Source organism: Hyla sarda, chromosome 5, assembly GCF_029499605.1.
Source record: "Hyla sarda isolate aHylSar1 chromosome 5, aHylSar1.hap1, whole genome shotgun sequence".
Lineage (NCBI taxonomy): Eukaryota > Metazoa > Chordata > Amphibia > Anura > Hylidae > Hyla > Hyla sarda.
The window spans coordinates 130,625,113-130,647,906 of record NC_079193.1 but is presented as its reverse complement, the minus strand read 5'-3'; the positions used below and the strand labels follow the sequence as shown (position 1 = coordinate 130,647,906).

Below are 22,794 nucleotides of genomic sequence, written 5' to 3'. Positions count from 1 at the left end.
ATATTTTTTCTGCGTAGAAATACGCATACCAGTGGGCTCATCATTGCAAAGGGCATACATACAACAAAGGAGTGTACTATTTAGTAACTGTTATTCTGTCTAGGGCCTATATACTTTGAAAGGACAGCCGTAAGTAATCGCCTGCTGCTGTTCTATACCCTCATAAACGCACTAAGTATGTCAGGCAGGGAAGTGCCAGGACGTGCACAGAGAAGGGGCAGAGGCCTACAAACGTCAGGCAGAGTTGGCAGCAGACTTGGGGCGAGTGGCAGCAGGAGTCGCAGCAATAGGCCTGAGCTCCCGTTAACACCCAGCGGTCGTGTCGTCGACCCATCTCTCCTCGTCAATTGGTTTGCACACTCATCCCCATCATCACAAGTGACATCTCACGACCCCAGTCAAGAGTCGGTGGGTTCCTCAGACACAACCCTCAGTTGGCATGGCCCGGGAGCAGTCCCCGTAATCCCATTGCCTTTGTCCTATGCTGTTCCCTCTCCCAAAGAAGTATCTCATGCTTTGGGTTCAGCTGGACTACTGTGTTTCTCCGAAAATAAGACTGGGTCTTATATTAATTTTAGTCACAAAAAACACACTAGGGCTTATTTTCAGGGTAGGGCTTATTTATTTAACCTTGAACAACATGGGGGGGCTGTAGCAGTGTGGAGGATGTCGCAATCCCCATCTTCCACACTGCTACAGCCCCCCATCCTCCCACAGACCCCCATCCTCCACACTCCCACAGCCCCCCATCCTCCACACTGCTACAGCCCCCCATCTTCCCCTTCCCCTGTCGTACTCCACACTCCTACAGTGCCCCCCACCCCTCGGCCATAATAAGCTACGATACACATTTCATTCCCAGCAGAAACCAGCACTTCCCTACCTTCATACGGTAGAGTCCGCAACTTGTACTGTACGGAAGCTGCAGCTCTCGGTGGCGGCGGGATCTCCTGTTGCTTAGCAGCCGGGGGTAGGGACACATCCGTGACGTCGGCTGTGCATACGCACGGACGTTTTTAAGCGACAGCGTCCCTGCCCCGGCTCAATTACGGTAACTTGCCGCGGGACTAGCCAAGGGGGGGGGGTTTGGGAAGTCTGCGTGCATTACTGGCAGCCGCACAGTGTTCCTGCACAGCCACAACAGCAACTTGGACAGGTCACACCGCTTCCTCCTCCACACTCTCGCTCCCAGGCAGTTGGTCCTTTTACAGTGTACGCCTCCTCCTCCTCCTCCTCCCCAGTGTCCTCGGCCTCCACTGCCCATCCAAATCTCGGTGGCCCTTCATCGTACCACGTGTGTAGGGCACAGCGGTGTCAAGCCGTCCTTCACATGGTTTGCCTTGGCGAACGGAGTCACACAGGGGAGGAACTGCTGAAGTTCATTAGGGAAGAAATCAGAGTATGGCTTACTCCACGAAATCTGGAAATGGGAACCATGGTGACCGACAATGGGAAGAACATTGTGGCCGCGCTGCGACAAGGAAGTGTGAACCATTCGCCCTGCATGGCACACGTGTTGAATCTGGTTGTCAAGAAGTTCATCAAGTCTTCACCCCATTTGCAAGACGTCCTGACAATGGCAAGGAAACTGTGCATGCACTTCCGCCACTCGTACACCGCCAAGCACACTTTGCTTGAGCTGCAGCGTCAGAACGGTATCCCACAACATAGTCTCATTTGTGACTTTCCACACGTTGGAATTCCACCCTCCATATGTTGGACAGACTATACGAACAAACAAAAGCCATCACAGATTTTTTGATGATACAAGCAGATAGGAGTACTCCCCTGTGTAACTTCAATGTGAACGAGTGGCAGCTCATATGTGACACCTGCCGTTTGCTGAGGCCCTTTGAGGAAGCCACATTTTTTGTTAGTCGCTCGAATTACGCCATGAACGACGTAATTCCACTCCTACATTTACTCCAAAATTTTTTTGAAAACATGGCTGATCACGGCAATGGAGAAGTTGCGCCTACATCAGAAGGCTACATGAGTCCTGTGGGGGATGAACTGGAGGAGGATGATGAGGGGCAGAGCAGAGCACAGTTTACGGTGGATGAGATGGCCGGTGTTTCTGGTCATTGGACAGGAGAGAAGGAGCAGGAGCAAGCAGAGGAGCTGGAGGGTTATTACGAGGGAGGCAAGACAGAGGACCCAGACACACCGTGGCAGTATGCAGTGGAGATGGAGGCAGGTAGTCCCAGTGAGTCAGTCACCAATGGCACGATGCATGCTGAGTTGAGACTTCTGGATCTCCACCTTTTTAGACCCTTGCTACCGGCCCAGAATGGGGGCCTTTTTTACACCCACTGAGAGGGAGGACAAACTGACCTATTTCAGGAAGCTTCTACGTAGTCGGTTGGCCGATGCCTATCAGCCACATGGTCCATCCACTCGCAGGTCTGACTCGGGGGGCCCTCTGCGCTCACCTTCCACTGCCACGCCTGCTGGGGAGGGGTGGCAGGAGCAGTACCGGCTCAATCAGCAGCAGCCTGAGTCTACAGTCGCTGATGAGTAGCTTCCTTCAACCGCATAGTGAAGCTACTCATCAGCAGCAGGTGGACATGGAGCAGGACCTGAACCAGCAGGTGGTGGCTTACCTCGACATGACCCTGCCAACAACCGTTGAAGATCCGCTGGACTTCTGGGCAGCCAAACTCGATTTATGACTGCAACTAGCGGAGTTTGTCCTGGAAAAGCTGTCCTGCCCGGCCAGTAGTGTGCCATCAGAGCGAGTGTTTAGTGCGGCCGAGGCCATAGTCACCCCAAGGCGAACTCGTCTGTCCACTAAAAATGTGGAGAGACTGACGATTGTCAAGATGAATCAGGGATGGATCAGCCAGGATTTCCAGCCACCAACGACAGATGGATTTGAGCAGATTGACCATGCTCCTTCAACAAAATGTTCTCTATTGTGGTTGGTTATGAAACCCTCTGGGGCAGACCTGGGCATTGTACGGCCCACTTGCCACATACAGCCCTTTGATTGGCTCTGACCAGCCCGCGCTGATTGGGGGACAACTATTCTGCCTAATCTGGGGGACAACTATGCTCCTAATCTGGGGGACATCTATGCTGCCTAATCTGGGGGACAACTATGCTCCTAATCTGGGGGACAACTAAACTCCTAATGTGGTGGACATCTATGCTGCCTTATCTGGGGGACAAGTATGCTCCTAATCTGGGGAACATCTATGCTGCCTACTCTGGGGGACAAGTATGCTCCTAATGTGGGGGACATGTATGCTGCCTAATCTGGGTGACATCTATGCTGTCTAATCTGGGGGACATCTATGCTGCCTACTCTGGGGGACAAGTATGCTCCTAATCTGGGGGACATCTATGCTGCCTAATCTGGGGGACAACTATGCTCCTAATCTGGGGGACATCTATGCTGCCTAATCCGGGGGACATCTATGCTGCCTACTCTGGGGGACAACTATGCTCCTAATCTGGGGGACATCTATGCTGCCTACTCTGGGGGACAACTATGCTCCTAATCTGGGGGACATCTATGCTGCCTACTCTGGGGGACAACTATGCTGCCTACTCTGGGGGACAACTATGCTCCTAATCTGGGGGACATCTATGCTGCCTAATCTGGGGGACAACTATGCCCCTAATATGGGGAAAACTGAAGCTTCTGGCCTTGGGCCTATAATTTTTTTAAAGTTTAGCAGTAGCTAAATACATGCTTAATGCAAATGTAAACATTGATCTTTAAATGTAAGGGGTTATGAAACCCTCTTGGGTACTGCGAATGACTGCTCCAGACTCATTCTGTGTCTTTCACAAACTACTTGCCTCCCTGGTGCCTCAGGCCTTGGGCCTATAATTTTTTGAAGTTTAGCAGTAGCTAAATACATGCTTAATGCAAATTTCAACAATGATCGTTAAATTCTCGGCGCTCTGCCAGGGCCTTCTCCTACCCCGCCTGGGCCGATCCGAGGACCTCACTAACCAACTCAATAACTAATCCAATAGCTTATAGCGACGGGCAGTGTGTACAAAGGGCAGGGACTTAATCAACGCCAGCTTATGACCCTCACTTACTGGTAATTCCTCGTTTTAAGGTTAAATAATTGCAATCCCAGATCCCTATCACGAACTGGTTTCAGCGTGCAACACGCACCTGTCCTTGAAAGATAGAGACACGCTTATCCGTTCAGTGGAGCGCTAGTGCGGCCCAGGACATCTGAGGCCATAACACACCTTGTATTGCTCAATCTCGCAATTGATCGGGCAAGGTAAGGGGTTATTAAAGCCTCTTGGGTACTGCTGAGGTCTACTCCTGACTGCTCCTGGTGCAATGTATGGGGTAATTAAACACTCTTGGGTAGTGTTATTGTTAAATTTACTGATAATTTTATCCGTAATAAAATAGAAATTTGCAGAATGCTAACCGTTACACAACGGAACACTTGTTGCGTGTGATTTTTTTATGAAAAAAAAAAATAATATATATATGGAGAGGGATTAACTCTGCTTAATCATTTTTGGCGATTAGAATCCTTTTGTGATCTGATCTTTTGCAGACAGATGCGTATGTAATAATTTTTTTAACCAAATTTCAAACATTGTGTGGTTTATTATTTTTGAGAAGAATGTCTTTTGGTGGTCCACCATCTTGCATTATAGAGTCTTCTGAACTGCTGTATATGCGCTTGTTTTAAAAAACAGGTATTTTGTCAGACAATTTCAATAATATTTTGCGTTTTTTTGGGGTGGATTGTGAAGCCCGGGTGTGTACTCGTGCATCAGCCAACTCCAGGCTGTGTCTTTCAGGCAATCTATGTGTTCCTGATGCCGCAGAGGTGGGGCCTGGGTCTGTGAATTTAAAATTTTTGTGTTGCAGGTGCTACCAAAAAAGATGGACACACCCTAATCCGTTCAGTGGAGCGCGCCTGCGGCCCCGAACATCTGAGGGCATAACACACCTGTTATTGCTCAATCTCAGGAGAAGGGGGGTTCATCATCGGGAGAAGAGAGTTGCAGGTTGCCCTTGAGTCAGCAAGGCGGTAGCACGGTTGGCAGTGGTGTGGCAGTAGTGGAAATTCTGGAGCCAAACGTGCCTGGGGGAGACCACCTGCTTTGCGGCAGCTTACCTTTCCTGGAGTTAGCGGGTTACCAGCACCGGTCGATGAAAGATAGAGACACGCTAATCCGTTCAGTGGAGCGCGCCTGCGGCCCCGAAAATCTGAGAGCATAACGCACCTTGTATTGCTCGATCTCGCAATTGATCGTGCAAAGGTAGGGGGTTATTAAAGCCTCTTGGGTACTGCTGAGTCCTACTCCTGACTGCTCCTGGTGTAATGTATGGGGTAATTAAACACTCTTGGGTAGTGTTTTTTTTTTTTTATTTACTGATAATTTTATCGGTAATAAAATAGAATTTTGAACTCTGCTTCATCATTTTGGGTGAAAAAAGTCCTTTGGTGATCTGATCTTTTGGAGACAGTTGCGCTTACATACATATTGACTTAGTTTTTGTAAAAAAAATTCAAACATTGTGTGGTTTATTATTTTTGAGAAGAATATCTTTGGGTGGTCAACCGTCCTGCATTATAGAGTCTTGCGAACTGTTGGATATGCGCTTGTTCTTACACAGAGGTATTTCTTAAAAAAATTTCTAAAATGTTGTTGTTTTTTGGAGGGAATTGTGAAGCCCTGGTGTGTACTGGTGCATCAGCCAACTCCAGGCTGTGTCCTTCAGGCAATATATGGGTTCCTGATGTCGCAGAGGTGGGGCCTGGGTCTGGAAATTTCTAATTTTTGGATAGCGGGTGCTACCTATGAGAAATCTTTGTCAAAAATGTCATATATTGTGTTGTTTTTTTTTTTTTTTTTGGGGGGGGGGGGGGATTGTGAAGCCCTGGTGTGTAGTGTACTAGTGCATCAGCCAACTCCACGCTGTGCCATTCAGCCACTATATGCTGTCCTCATGCTGCCAACACCTCAACGCTGTGCCATTCAGCCACTATATGGTGTCCTCATGCTGCCAACACCTCCACGCTGTGCCATTCAGCCACTATATGGTGTCCTCATGCTGCCAACACCTCCACGCTGTGCCATTCAGCCACTATATGGTGTCCTCATGCTGCCAACACCTCCACGCTGTGCCATTCAGCCACTATATGGTGTCCTCATGCTGCCAACACCTCCAAGCTGTGCCATTCAGCCACTATATGGTGTCCTCATGCTGCCAACACCTCCACGCTGTGCCATTCAGCCACTATATGGTGTCCTCATGCTGCCAACACCTCCAAGCTGTGCCATTCAGCCACTATATGGTGTCCTCATGCTGCCAACACCTCCACGCTGTGCCATTCAGCCACTATATGGTGTCCTCATGCTGCCAACACCTCCGCGCTGTGCCATTCAGCCACTATATGGTGTCCTCATGCTCCCAACACCTCCGCGCTGTGCCATTCAGCCACTATATGGTGTCCTCATGCTGCCAACACCTCCACGCTGTGCCATTCCGCCACTATATGGTGTCCTCATGCTGCCAACACCTCCACACTGTGCCATTCAGCCACTATTTGGTCTCCTCATGCTGCCAACACTTCCACACTGTGACATTCAGCCACTATATGGTGTCCTCATGCTTCAGCCTCATCCAAGCTGTGTCATTCAGCCACTATTTGGTGTCCTCATGCTGCCAACACCTCCACGCTGTGCCATTCAGCCACTAAATGGTGTCATCATGCTGCCAACACCTCCACGCTGTACCATTCAGCCACTAAATGGTGTCCTCATGCTGCTAACACCTCCACGCTGTGCCATTCAGCCACTATATGGTGTCCTCATGCTGCCAACACCTCCACGCTATCTCATTCAGTCACTATATGGTCTCCTGACACTGATTCCACCACCAGGCTCTGTCATTGTGCTGCTGTGCGGAAGTGATTCTAAGAGCGATGCCGGTAATCTGCATGCTATTCTCAATAACAGTATTATTTCACTACCCTAGCACACTCCATATGTGTTTTAGGACACAGCAAAGTCTTCTATACTCCTATAGAGGCTGTATGTAGGATAGAAATAGCCTTTTTTAATATCGATTCGCTGCGAACAAATTCATATTGAAACAAACTTTTCGGGAAAATTCGGCGAATCGTCCGAATCGAAATTTTTAAAAGTTCGCTCATCTCTAGTAGTTACTCATCCATTGGAAACCAGTGTAGTTTCCGTGCGGATCAGGGAATGTTCTTCGGATGGAAGTGGGACAAGTTTGGCTTTACCCAAATGTCCATGTATAAAGGCGGTGAAGGACCGGTAGGCTAGCCAGCGTAGGTGTCTGTGAAAAGACAAATGATATGTTACTTTTTGAAATTAGAATGTCAAAGCATATTTACCTTACAAATAAAAAAAAACTTTTCAAAACATTTACCCAGATGTGAAGCATAGGCAACACACTAAAAAATTATAAAGACGGATTTTTAGAATAAATAATTGTGTGTTATAATACGTAGATCTTCATGTAAACACTGCCAAATATAATCCAGAGGAGCATTGTTCATGAAGAATCACCAACCAAAATTAGGTATGATGTAAGTATGTGTGTGTTCACTATAATAAACTCTACCTTACCACACACACACACACACACACACACACACACACACACACATCTACCTAATACATAGACCATGCATCCTGTACCAAAAATGAAGAAGAAAGCAGGTATGCTGGGCCACACACAAAGAAATAAAGGTCCCTGTTTATTTGTTGAGCATATATCGGGCCATGTGTCATAGGCAAGCATGATGATTGCTTGCTATTTGATGAGGGTACAATGCTAAAAATTTGTAAACTTTGCAAGTGTGTAGTCTGTTCCCAAAACCTAAGTAGCACGCTGATTTTTTTATTATAATAAAAATTTCAAAAACAAATAAAAAAATATCCCTGGTAAAGGTGAGTACAAAAACAAAATGTATTTCCAATCGAGGATCTGCTTTCCTTGATTTTCATGATACTGTAAATATTGTGCATTAGAAGACAATATCTTGAATATGGTATGTGATGTTGCAAGGGTCCTTACAGTCCTCTCTCCCCCTCCAAACTACAAATCTGAGTAAAATGTTAGTGTTTGGCAAACAAAAAATTTACCCTTTATGTATATTTTTGGATAAAGCTACATCATAACCTTTTAGTAACAAATCCCCCCCCCCCAAAAAAAAAAAAAAAAAACACAAACCTGAATTGAGTAATCTTCAAAACACACATACACTGTGACCCTTGTTTGCTAAACAATTGTACACAACAATGTCTATACCTACTTACTGGTTTGGATTGCGTGGCATTTCACTAAAGGGGATTATACTGTCAACATTGATGTGATGTCTAAGCAGTCTTTCATTTAAAACAAATTGCTCCACTTCATGATGCATGCATACACAAGTTAGGTCTCCCATGAATTCTTTGATGCGCCCATACTCCTGACAGCTATTACTTTCTTCCACGCTGGGCATTAGGCAGCAATTCTGACAACAGCACCATGAAGTGTTCAAAAGCCGACCCTCTGTATCAGCCATACGCATAGGCCGTCTTTCTCGTGGGCCCCACTGGGGGTCATTTTGAAATGACCAGGGGTGTGACAGGTTAACAGCATCCAAACGTGACTGAAGAGCTGGTTGGTAATGTAACTGTGAGGGAAAACCTTGGTAATAGCGACCACAATATAGTTACTTTTGACTTAAAATGTAGAAAACAAAGACAGGCGGGGAAGGCAAAAACATATAACTTTAAAAAGTAGACTGGGGGGAGGTGTTGTCAAATACTGATACAGAAGGTAAATGGGACATCTTTAAATCAACTCTAAATAACTATACAGCTAAATATATACCAAAGGGGAACAAATATAAACGATTAAAACTAAATCCTACATGGCTGACAAATGATGTTAAAAGAGCAATAAACAACAAAAAAATAGCCTTCAAAAAATACAAATCTGATGGGTCAGTGATAACATTTAAACAGTACAAAGAGCTTAATAAAATCTGTAAAAATGTAATAAAAACAGCAAAAATTCAAAATGAGAGACAGGTGGCCAAAGAAAGCAAAACTAATCCTAAATATTTTTTTAGATATATAAATGCAAAAAAAACAAGGACAGAGCATGTAGGACCCTTTAATAATGATAATGGGGAGGTTGTCACAGGCGATCAAGAGAAGGCGGAGCTACTGAATGGGTTCTTTAGTTCTGTATACACTATGGAAAAAGGAGCTGACATTGGCCAGGTCAGTGCTGGTAACACATCATGTAATGTACTGAACTGGCTTAATGTAGAGATGGTACAAGGTAAGTTAAGTAATATAAATGTAAGCAAATCTCCAGGGCCAGATGGTTTGCACCCAAGAGTTCTTAGAGAGGTAAGTTCAGTAATATCTGTACCCCTGTTCATGATATTTAGAGATTCTCTGGTGTCTGGTATTGTGCCAAGGGACTGGCGCAAGGCGAATGTGGTACCAATCTTCAAAAAGGGCTCTAGGTCTTCCCCAGGAAACTATAGACCGGTAAGTTTAACGTGCATTGTGGGTAAATTGTTTGAAGGACTTATAAGGGATTACATACAGGAATACATAGGGGATAATTGTATTATAAGTGATAGCCAGCATGTGTTTACTAAGGATAGAAGTTGTCAAACCAATCTAATTTGCTTTTATGAAGAGGTGAGTAGAAGCCTTGACAGAGGAATGGCTGTGGATATAGTGTTTCTGGATTTTGCTAAAGCATTTGATACTGTCCCTCATAGACGTCTGACAGGTAAGTTAAGGTCTTTGGGTTTGGAAATTTTAGTTTGTAACTGGATTGAACACTGGCTCATGGATCGTACCCAGAGAGTGGTGGTCAATGATTCGTACTCTGATTGGTCCCCGGTATTTAGTGGTGTACCCCAAGGTTCAGTACTGGGCCCGCTGTTGTTTAATTTATTTATCAATGATATAGAGGATGGTATATACAGCTCTGTTTCTAGCTTTGCAGATGACACCAAGCTTTGTAGCACGGTACAGTCTATAGAGGATGTGCATAAGTTACAAGATGACTTGGATAGACTAAGTGTCTGGGCATCCACTTGGCAAATGAGGTTCAATGTGGATAAATGTAAAGTTATGCATCTGGGTACTAATAACCTGCATGCATCGTATGTCTTAGGGGGGATTAAACTGTCAGAGTCACTGGTAGAGAAGGATCTGGGTGTACTTGTAGATCACAGACTACAGAATAGCATGCAATGTCAGGCTGCTGCTTCCAAAGCCGGCAGGATATTGTCATGTATCAAAAGAGGCATGGACTCAAGGGACAGGGACATAATACTCCCCTTTATAAAGCATTGGTACGGCCTCACTTGGAATATGCTGTTCAGTTTTGGGCACCTGTCCATAAAAGGGACACTGCGGAGTTGGAAAGGGTGCAGAGACGCGCGACTAAACTAATATGGGGCATGGATCATCTTAGCTATGAGGAGCGATTAAAGGAGTTACAATTGTTTAGTCTTGAGAAGAGACGTTTAAGGGGGGATATGATAAACGTAAATATGTATATTAATGGCCCATACAAAAAATATGGAGAAAAACTGTTCCAGGTTAAACCCCCCCAAAGGACGAGGGGGCACTCCCTCCGTCTGGAGAAGAAAAAGTTTAGTCTCAAGGGGCGACACGCCTTCTTTACCGTGAGGACTGTGAATTTATGGAACGGTCTACCTCAGGAACTGGTCACAGCAGGAACAATTAACAGCTTTAAAACAGGATTAGATGCATTCCTGGAACAAAATAACATTAATGCTTATGAAGAAATATAAAATCCCATCCCACACCCCTACCCCTTAATTCCCTGGTTGAACTTGATGGACATATGTCTTTTTTCGACCGTACTAACTATGTAACTATGTAACTATGAAGCTGCTGAAGAGCAGTAGGGAGAGCCTGTGAAGAGACCAAGAGTAGATGATAGAACTTATAATACAAATAACATAAGGGGTAAGTCAACACATACTGCAAACATGCACCTATGTTGTTGTGAAAGATGACTGTAAATGTTAGCAAAAATTTTAAAATTGACAGATCAGGTTAGTATAAAAAAGAACAAAAAAAAACCCCACGCCGGTGGCATAATAAAAAGAGCAAGAAAAATTTCAAAAATATAATGTTAGAAAATCAGCAATGGAACAAGCAAAGGTGAGAAATACAGCTGACTATACCAAACACACTGTTGCAAAAAGAAAAAACAAAATTGTGTATTTAAAAAAAAAAAAAGCATTATGTATCAACGACAAGATACAATTACTCCAACATCTGTAAAAGAAAAAGGCACAAATGTTCAAAAATAACATGATTAAAATTTTCGAAAAGCTTTGACCAGGATCGCAAAAACCACATAAACATGTAAAAAACAGAGGTGATTTCTCGAAACATGTCCATAGGCAAAGTTGATGAGCTGCCCATAGCAAACTACATAACTACATTCCAGGTTTTGGAGCCATTTGGAGAAATCAATGATAAGAAATGATTTTTTGCTAGGGGCAACATTTTTATAGGAATCTACATCCTAAAGACAAGGGGGAAGATTTATCCAAACCTGTTTCGAGGAAAAGTTGCTGATTTGCCCATAGCAACCAAGCAGATCGCTGCTCTAATTTTGGAAAAGGCCTCTGCAATATGAAAGAAGCTATCTGATTGGTTGCTATGGGCAACTCATCTAATTTACCTAAAAAAAGGTTTCTAAAGCTCTCAAGAAAAAAAAAATGCTCTAAACAACTTACCTGCTGATAATTTACCATAGACACACTGGGCAACTCTTGTAACAAGGCAACATCTACACTCTGAAATTGAAAAAACATTGAAACATTATAATAATAAAAATAAAAAAAACACAGATTTTGAATGCCAGAAAAAGAACAGGATCGCACTAGGGTGACCATTTCAAGTAAGCTAGCATCTAAATACACATGTGCTTTACAACTATGAATAACAAAAAAATAAAAATAAAAAATAAAATACCTGCGGTGAAGCATCATCATAGAGTGTGTTACTGATGGTGGTGGTGGTATTTGTTCCTACAGCCATAATAATGTTATTATGAGTAAATACTGAATTATGATAATCTTGAAGATGTTTTATCAAAAACAAAAAAAGTGTAGAAGCCTATAGGAAAAAAAAAAAAAAAAAAATATATATATATATATATATATATATGTGTGAAGGCTAATTATTATTAGCCTGTATTTGTGGGAGGGGCGGGGATTTCGCTATAAGAACCCGCGGCAGCTCCTGTGTCTGACGCCGCGGGTTCTTCACGTCATCGATGGTCAGCTGACTGTCGGGTCAGCTGACCGGAAGTTCGCTCCGAGTTGGCGTGGGTAAGTGGCTGAGACTGACTGAGGCATGCGGCGGTGCCCTCCTCGCTCCGGAGGTAAACCGCAGCTTCGGGGGGACCTCAGTCAGTCCAGCCCTGGTGTTTATAATTTTCTGGGGGCTCGATTATTAGTGGTGTGGTTAAGCGGCCGGACCGAGCGGGGGTAGCGAATCCTGGCCTTCCTTTTGCTCTGAAGGTAAGTCAGAGCGCAGGGGTCCCCCCGTTCAGCCCGGCCCATTCTGCGGCCGGCTCGGCCCACGCTACATAGCGCGGTGTTTAGTAAATAGATAACTGCCAGCTCGAGCCACGCTACACTAACGTGGCATTTAATATGGGTTAGTTGCCAGCTCGAGCCATGCTACACTAACGTGGCATTTCAGATGGGTTAGTTGCCAGCTCGAGCCACGCTACACTAATGCAGCATTTAATATGGGTTAGTTGCCAGCTCGAGCCACGCTACACAAACGCGGCATTTAATATGGGTTAGTTGCCAGCTCGGGCCATGCTACATAAACGCGGCATTTAATTTGGGTTAGTTGCCAGCTCGGGCCACGCTACACAAATGCGGCATTTAATATGGGTTAGTTGCCAGCTCGAGCCACGCTACACAAACACGGCATTTAATATGGGTTAGTTGCCAGCTCGAGCCACGCTACACAAACACAGCATTTAATATGGGTTAGTTGCCAGCTCGGGCCACGCTACATAAACGCAGCATTTAATATGGGTTAGTTGCCAGCTCGAGCCACGCTACATAAACGTGGCATTTAATATGGAGTAGTTGCCAGCCCGAGCCACGCTACATAAAGACGGCATTCAATGTGGGGTAGTCACCAGCTCGGGCCATGCTATAATGTTTTGTTATATGATAGGGCATGGGGCTGGATAGCCAGCTAGGGCTATGCCATTCACATATGGGCTGGTTCAGGCCACGTCACAATGTTGTGCTAGTAGCGTTCATGTAGTGCATGCGCTTGTAGTATCTGCATGGACGCTGGTAGTACTGTACAGGCACCCATATTATTCATACTCTGCTCGCTCTCTGACTGCTCCGCTCTGCACATTACAGTAAGGGGTTAATTATATGCCAGCACACTGACTGCACCGCTCTGCACATTACAGTAAGCGGTTAATTATACGCCAGCACGCTCTGACTGCACCGCTCTGCACATTCCAGTAGGAGTTAATTATATGCCAGCACGCTCTGACTGCTCCGCTCTGCACATTACAGTAAGCGGTTAATTATATGCCAGCACGCTCTGACTGCTCCGCTCTGCACATTACAGTAAGGGTTTAAGTATATGCCAGCACGCTCTTACTGCTCCGCTCTGCACGTTACAGTAGGGGTTTATGGTATGCCAGCTCGCTCTCTGACTGCTCCGCTCTGCACACTACAGTAGGGGTTAAATATATGCCAGCACACTCTCTTACTGCTCCGCTCTGTATGTTACAGTGGGGGTTAATTATATGTCAGCTCGCTCTCTGACTGCTCCGCTCTGCGCATTACTGTAAGGGGTTAATTATATGTCAGCTCGCTCTCTGACTGCTCCGCTCTGCGCATTACTGTAAGGGGTTAATTATATGTCAGCTTGCTCTCTGACTGCTCCGCTTTCCATGTTACAGTAGGGGTATAAAAAAAAAGGAGGGGCGCTAGTAGGTGGTCTTTCCATCATGGTGCGATCTTCACTTTTGTCAGTTGATTGTGTAAGTTAGGTTATTGTTAGGTTGCAGTGGGCGTTCTGTACACACGCTTGCAGCATTTATACTGTACACACTCTCGCAGAATTTATATTTTGTGCACACGCTCCTAGCAATAATACTGTGCACACGTTCGTAGCATTTTTTGTTGTACACATGCTAGTAGCTTATATACTGTACACACGCTTGTAGTTTTCATACTGTACACACGCTAGTAGCATTTTTACACTACACACGCTAATAGCATCTATTCTGTACACGCTAGTAGCACTTATACTGTACATGCTCGTAGCATTTTTTACTGTACACGCTAATAGCGTTAATACTGTACACGCTCATAGCATTAATACTGTACACACGCTAGTAGCATTAATACTGTACACACGCTAGTAGCATTAATACTGTACACACACTCGTAGCATTTATACTGTACACACGCTCACAACTTTAAAACTGTACACACGCTCGTAGCATTTATACTGTACACACACTAGCAACATTAATTCTGTACACACGCTAGTAGCATTAATACTGTACACATGCTCGTAGCATTTATACGGCACACACGCTCATAGCATAAATATTGTACACTCGCTCGCTCGTAGCGTGTATATACGGTACACACGCTTGTAGGTTTATACTGTTTACACGCTCGTGGGGTTTGTACTGTACACGCTCGTAGGATTTAGACAGTACACACGCTCGTAGGTGTTGTACGATACACACGCTCGTAGTATTTATACTGTACACTCGCTCGTAGGTGTTGTACGGTACACACGCTCGTAAGTTTTTATGGTGCACGCTCGTAGGGTTGTATTGCACGGGTGTTCGTGGGAGCCATGCTGTGCGTGCGCTCGTGGCATGCGTGCTACATACACTTGCAGTGTTTGCGCGGGTTATTGGGCTTGTAGCATTTGTACCACACACATGCTCGTACAGTGCATGGAGTGTTGTCTTGTGCGTAGGCATGTGGTCATTTAGTTACTGCATCCATGCATATCGTTGGTTATTGGTGTTGACCAAACGTGCATGCGCTTTGGTTGTGCATGTGCGCATGTGGTTGGCATGACTATAAGTTCGTCAAGTTTGTTGGTACAGTCACTCATAGCTGTTTTACGGCATAGTTTCTGTACATATGCACATAATTGTTCTGTGCATATTTGTATATAGTAGCGCCGGGTTTACGTGCATAGTTTATTCTGGGCGTTCGCTCATATAGTTCGTTTGTGTATTCGCACATAATTCATTCGGTCTATATGCTCAGGGTTTCAGTGCATACTCTCATTGCCCTGTTCTTGAGTTGTCGTGGCAGCCCTGCATACCCGCATACGGGTCATCCGGTGTATATGTGCACAGTAGTTCTGGCATACATCCATAGTTCATTCTTTGGATACGCGCACATAACATTGAACGGTGCGTACGCTCACATAATTATTAGGTGCCCACATAGTGTGTTCCGTATATACCAGCATTTAGATTGTTCCCTGCATGTTCGCATAGTTAGTCTGTGCTTATGCCCATATAGCTTGTTCTGTATGTACGCTCCGAGTTATTCTATGCATACGCACACATAGTTTGTACGGCATATGCTCACTTAGTTCTATGCATACGAGCATAGTTGTTTTGGCATATGCTCACTTAGTTAGTCCTGTGCAGATGCACACATAGTTGTTCTGGCATACGTTGATTTAGTCCTGTGCGTGCGCACAAATAGTTTGTTCTGTGTATTCGCTTATATAGTTGTCAAGTGCACACACTCAAAGTTTTGTGCATACTCACTTAATCTGTTCTATGGATATGCTTTTGTAGTTGATTTAAGTTGTTCGGTGTATCGTCTCATAGTTTTTCACTACATATGCTCGCTCATACAATTCATGCTAGCCATACGTTCATATAGTTTCTTCTGTGTGTGCACTCAAAGTTTGTTCCGTATATACTCACATATTGTTGGTCTGTGTACACGGTCGTGGGTTGTTTTGAGCATATGTTAGTAAGGTGCATAGTCCCAAAGATTTTGCCGGGCCCACATTCATATTGTCATGCACTGCATATGTGTCAAGGAATCATACAAGGCAAAGCATTTATGGTGTTCTTATTCGCTATACATTCATAGGTTCATTAGGTTCATATGTTTCTTGAGGTCTTGCCGTGCCATGTTATGATGTTTAGGCAATTTACCCATGTCTTTGAGACTGAGCAGGTTTTTTCAGCATTGTGCGAATCCGGGCACGCATTATTCGGTGGGTCACCATGTTTTATTAACATTTGGGTCGTGTATACGAGGGTATAGGTTTCGGTTTATTATTTGCCACGTAGATACTAGTAGCTATATATATTGGATGAGGTTTTTATTCGGCTAGACCAGTCACGTCTACAGGTCAGTCCGAATACAACCTGACTCGTCTTCAGGTTGGCAATAATGTCATTATATATGTTGCGTTTGTTCAGCAATTGGGTTATGCATAGGGTTAGAGTTTTATTTATTTTCCATTGAGAATTGCTTAGTTTGTTACGGTCGTGGTTACAACCCATCGTGGCTTCAGGTTACGGTCATATTATTAGTTACATATTTGGTTGAGTCTTTCGTTTTTTCGGCCTGTCACGTCTACAGGTCGGTTCAGGTGTAACCTGACACGACTTCAGGTTGTCGGCAATGTCATGTTATGTGTTGTGTTATTCAGTAGTCGGGTGGTGCTACAAGGGATATAGCTTTATTTTCCATTGTGAGTTGCCTCGTCTATATAATCATGGTTACAACCTGTCTTGGCTTCAGGTTAACGGTCGTACTATTAGTTACATATTTGGTTGAGTCTTTCATTTTCGGCTTGTCACAGGTCGGTTCAGTTTCTACCTGACACGACTTCAGGTGGGTGACAACATAATTACGTTTTAATTTGTTTAATTAGCATTCGGGTCATGCATACAGGGACATAGCTTGGTTCAGTAGAGCTTTTGTTTGTATCGGCTTAGGTTGACAATGGTAGTAATTACATGTTGGTTGAGTTTCATCGTCACGTTTTCTGCTTAAGTGGTCTCATTGCCGATCACTTCCACAGGTTGGTTACAGTGACAACCTGTCACAGGTCTAGGTTGGCGACTAGGTAATTATTCAAAAAACAAAAAAAAATAGGGCATAGGGTTTGTTCTCTTAGGCTTGTCACATCTACAGCTCACAGAGAACCTCCTACACGCAGCCTTGAATACTTACGCGACATTTTGCAATAGATACCCAGAGGATGTCTCACATGCCATTTCATTCCTATTTGTATTCATCGGGTTTTGCCACTCTTCAAGGTATCCAGAATAATACCACATTGTTTTGCCCTGACAGGACATTATTGTTTGTGTCCCATGCATCATTCTGCCTTGATGGGTACGCAATGAGGGAGGTTCGCAAGCTTTTAGCCATCGGCTCTCGTTGGCTGGTTGGTTAGCTGTTGCTTTAGGTAATTCCCCATTTGGCTATCGGACGGCTAAAGTTAAGGCCTGAGGAATTTACATGCAGGTGCATGGCAGAAGTTACATGCACTTTGTTGGGATGCAGATCATTACGCATTGAAATTGTGTAGTAGTGAAACGTCATTGCTCGGTCAAGTTATCATCATACGGTATTTCCAAATTACACAAGTGGCGCTCAGCTCGAGTGTTGCCAGCTTGCTTTCAGCACGTCAAGGATTCGACGGGGAGCTGCCGCCGCTGTTGTTGTTTAGGGGGGCGGCAATCACCACCACTACGTGGTTTGTCAAACATGTACGTATTCTTGTTAAATCCTCTGGTTGTGATCCGTCCGTTGTATTCAGCCACTCGCCAGGCTTTGGGGCAGCTGTACCAATGCCACGTCATGGTGTGCCAGCTCACGTGATTAAGAAATAGTGGGCATTAGGAATCCAGTATTACGTGCACTGCACCCCCAGTCCATAGTCCGAAATAGATGATGCATTTCAGTCATCGGTATGGTGATTACTATGTGAGTTAATAGCGCTTTGTTCTCATTATGAGTTTTGGCCTCTATTTTTCAGGTGTACTCCTACGCGGCAGTATATGGCACACATCTAACTACCTAGATAGGTTACAGGATTAATAGGCATAGGAGTTTAATGTGAGGTTCTGTTAGGTAGGCTCGCTATTTTTATGAACACCGACCACAAGTGTGAAGGCTAATTATTATTAGCCTGTATTTGTGGGAGGGGCGGGGATTTCGCTATAAGAACCCGCGGCAGCTCCTGTGTCTGACGCCGCGGGTTCTTCACGTCCCACCCAACCCTCCCTCAATATCATTTCACTCCATGACTATCATTACACATCAGGGTATGCCCTCTATTTTTCAGGTGTACTCCTACGCGGCAGTATATGGCACACATCTAACTGCCTAGATAGGTTACAGGATTAATAGGAATAGGAGTTTAATGTGAGGTTCTGTTGGGTAGGCTCGCTATTTTTATGAGCACCGACCACAAATATATATATATATATATATATATATATATAAATATTATCACACAAGGCAGCAATGTAAATGCTGTAGTCTGTGTCTTTGCAAACAATTACATCCATGCGACAGGAAAACACAATAAAAACATTTCCCAGATTATCTGTTTAACAACCGAAAAATATAAATGCACATAGTCCTTACATCAGTGATGATCAAATTATTGCCAAACACATATGAAACAATAAAACTCCCAGCAATGCTTCTCAGCCAACATATTTCGAGGCATGCTAGAAGTTGAAGTTTCTCAACAACTGGAGGGCCACAATTTGGAAAACACTGCTGTAGTGTTTCACAAATGTTGCCTCCAGCATTTAAAAAAAATAAAATAAAATAAAACAGGCTACGACAAAGAGGAGAACAACTCAGTGATCCTGCATAAACGGCTTATGTCCGCAGCGGAAAGAAAGGAAAAAGAAACAATAACACAGCCATCAACAAACACATACCCGAAATAACATAATGGACAATAACAACAATTAGGCAACATAACACAACATCAAAGATGATTAAAAAAAGAAAAAAAAAAAAAGGAATGGAGAAAAATTACCTGAGCAGAGATGAACACGGCAGGAACAGCAAAGTTGCCTTGACAACAACGCAGACTGATGACGGAATCGGGAGCCTCGCCAACAGCAACCAATCAGGGCCAGAAACGTCACACAGAGCACAACTAGCAAGTTAGTCTGCCAGCAAGAAAGGTAAACAAAGGATATGATAGGTGCAAAACAAAAGGGGAGGACACCGGGCGGATAACAATCATCCAAATCAGAAAAAAGGCGTGAATATGGTAAACATGGAAGGAGGGAAAGGGGTGTAGGACACTAAGAAAAGAACTAATCAAAACAAGGGGAAGCGGACAGAAACAAAGACGCAAAGCCAACTGGGAGATGTAGTTTGAAAACGCACTAAGACCGGAAGTCAAGGCAAAAAGCAAAAATACAGCAACAAACAATGTAGGGACAACACCGCAGCAGGGAACGACAGATAAACAGCAACATGACAAGGTAAACTACATTAGACGATAATGCAATAGCTTAAACAACCAAAAACTGCCGGAGTACCCCTTTAACGAAAATAATTTATTACTCACCTGTGTATGTCCACCACGAGTGACGTCTACCTGTTGCATATAAGACGTGATTCAACGTAATGACGTCAGTCTGGAGCCAGAGGAAGCGCTGAGATGGCGTGAAACAATTGTTGCTCCTCCGTTTGTCTGTCAGCCCCTGCCTCGTGTCCACACCTATATGTCCTGCTCCTTACTGTATAGTGTGATGTCAAGCATTAATTAAAAGCATCTGTTGAAGTTTAATAATCGGGGTGAGTGCTCCATAATTTTTCTGAATTTTTTTCCGGAATTTTATTGTATATAAATACTGTATATAACACTGCTGTATATGAATACCTCTATCCATTAACAATCAGTAAACTCAAAACTTTCAACTGACTTAATATGCACATGCTTTTCTATCACTAATGACAAGATTTTCCATGAAAACGTTGAGTCTCTGTTTCTGACACCATCTCTCTAATCCTATCAAGCTACTTACAACAATCTGCTCCTACCTCCCCTGTCTCACGTGGAGCACCATTTGTACACACCATCAACTCCCGGACCAAAACCACCAACTTCCTCAACACAATGCACACAGCCACTCAAACTACCATATCCAAAATCACCAAGGAACATTCTTTAGGAGACAATGTGACAGCCAATCCTACTCAACAACTTAGTTTACAACACAGACACAGTTTTGAAACTTCTTTGCACACTCTACACCCTTTTTTACACACTCCTACTTTACACATACATCCTTCCCTTGGCACAGCTCAGTCACCCATTTCTTTGGAGATAAAACATTAGGGCTCAATTAACACATGACACATTTAAATACAGTTCTACCTTTTCATCTAAGTCTGGCTGCAAACTGTTCACATCAAAGTTTAACCATTTCAAAGTTTTTTAAGGAATTTTTTGGGGAGTAGTGAGGACCGTGTTATTACCCTATTAACGAAAAATCTCAGTGGAGTGGCCAAACAAAAATTGATACTAAACACCAAACAAAGTGTGCGTACAGTGACAACCAAAGTTTATCTCTGATACTACTCTTATCTTCTAATCTAAATCTTTTACTGATACACCACAAAAGATACGAGAGTACATTTTTTGCTCAAGTATGCCAAAAAATATATCAGTAAGCCGCCACAAAAACATAGTCTGATACAGAAAAAGATACTCAGCTGATACAAGTCAAAAACCATCAGCTTAAAATCTGATACATACAAAAGATATCAGGAGTACAATCAACCAAAAGTTACCAGGGACTTCGAACACAAAAATATATGGCACTCTTAACTCCCTTGACTGAATCCAAACACCAATTGGTCACAGCACAGAAGCAGCAGACTCCAAAGTAAAGAAAGCTGTTTTATTTGTTACCAGCAGTGCAACGTTTCGGCTATATGTTAGCCTTTGTCAAGCATGCTTGACAAAGGCTAACATATAGCCGAAACGTTGCACTGCTGGTAACAAATAAAAGACAACAGCTTGCTTTACTTTGGAGTCTGCTGCTTCTGTGCTGTGACCAATTGGTGTGTGGATGTCGATATACTGGACTCGTTATCCGGACGATCACCTGCACTAAACAGCTGGAGCCCAGTGCTGTTCTTCCTCTTCTTTGCATGTAAATTAAGTCCAAGCAAGAAAAAATAACTAGATTTTTAAAGACTCAAAAATTAAAAAGTCTCTCACAGTTAAATTCTTGCCGTTATAATTATTGTTATCATTAAGGAGTACATCTGACCTTGCTTTGGTTCACTGTGTTTAGCCTTTTTGATAAGGCATTCATGTTTTTTATGAGGCCGCAAAAATCTCCCCTGCTTTTATGCCTTCTGAGCTTATTTAAAGTGGCAGTCACCGGCGACCAAAAACTCTCAGAACTCTTAGAAATTGAGACCACACACAGCCGGGAAGATTCCTCATTACTAGGGCTAGCAGCAGACTTACCGTGTTCTTGTGGAGATTTTAACTCCTAGTTTGGGCAGTTCTGGTTCCCCCTGGACGGCTGGGAAAGTGTCGGTCCACCAGAGTTGGCTCTTCTCTCGAGTTTGGTCCAGGGCACAGAAATCCCACTTCTGAACCCAACTGTCAAGGATGGTTCGAGGGGAGGCATTAAAATGTGAGTGACTGCCGCTATATACTGCTGAGTGCCAGCACAAGGAATACACACCAGACAGAATGTTGGTATCATATCTCCTTCTCAGCATACTGCCTAAAGAGCTGCCCAAGGAGTTCTGTTTAATTACATGGAAGTACATTGTTTTTACATTTAACAAACAAAAAGGAGGTTTAGTTATGATGTCAAAATCATTTAAAATCTTTGTATATATTAGCAAATTTAGCATCCATTTCTTTCTTGGCCAAAGTTCATTTATGCGGCCCTCTCACTCTCATACTGGAAAATCCCAGATCTTTGCCCTTCTATACCATACAATACCATAAAGGGAGAATTTTCATATCATGCTTTCAAATTTTCAAAAAATCCTTTTTACTGTGTACAGGTTATGGTTGCAACACCCAAAAGGAGAATTTAGAATAATTCTTTCCATTTTTTTTTTACATTTTACAGTAGTAATTCCTTCACTGTTGTCAGGTTCTTCACTATTTTGAGACAACGTTGCTAATTCTGTTGCATTTCACAAAAAGGAATAGGAATGCTTGGAAAAAGCCGTTGTGTCTTCCGATACCTTTGTATGCATTTTAACCTCTTAAGGACGCAGGGCGTACCTGTACGCCCTGCACCCGCTCCTGTTCTGTAACATGGGATCACGCGGTGACCCGCGTCATAGCTGGTCTGTCCCGGCGGCTAATCAAAGCTGGGACCCAGGGCTAATAGCAGACATCACCGATCGGGGGATGCATGCTATTAACCCTTTAGACATTGCGATCAAAGTAGATTACCGCATCTAAAGTTAAAAAAATAGACTCCCGGCAGCTCAGTTGGGCTGATTGGGACCATCGCGGTAAAACCGCGCTGTCCCTATCAGCTAGGATGCCCGATGAAGGTCCGTTACCTGCTTCCTCGGCATCCGATCGGCGATTGACTGCTCCATGCCTGAGATCCAGACAGGAGCAGTCAAGCGCTCAATACACTGATCATCGCTATGCTATAGCGGTGATCAGTGTGAGGAATCAATGTAATACATGTTATAGCCCTAGAGGGGGCTATAACATAGCAAAAAA

General features: G+C 43.9%; 1 protein-coding gene across 1 annotated transcript in view; it reads right to left on the bottom strand.

Moving 5' to 3' along the window:
• Positions 1 to 11,788: 11,788 nt before the first annotated feature.
• The window catches only part of ADCY1 (adenylate cyclase 1), a 605,827-nt gene continuing 594,821 nt past the window's right edge, over positions 11,789 to 22,794 (bottom strand). The window contains exon 22 of the transcript XR_008843996.1: positions 11,789 to 11,828. The gene's annotated coding sequence lies outside the window, so the exon portion shown is untranslated. The remainder of the gene's footprint in view (positions 11,829 to 22,794) is intronic.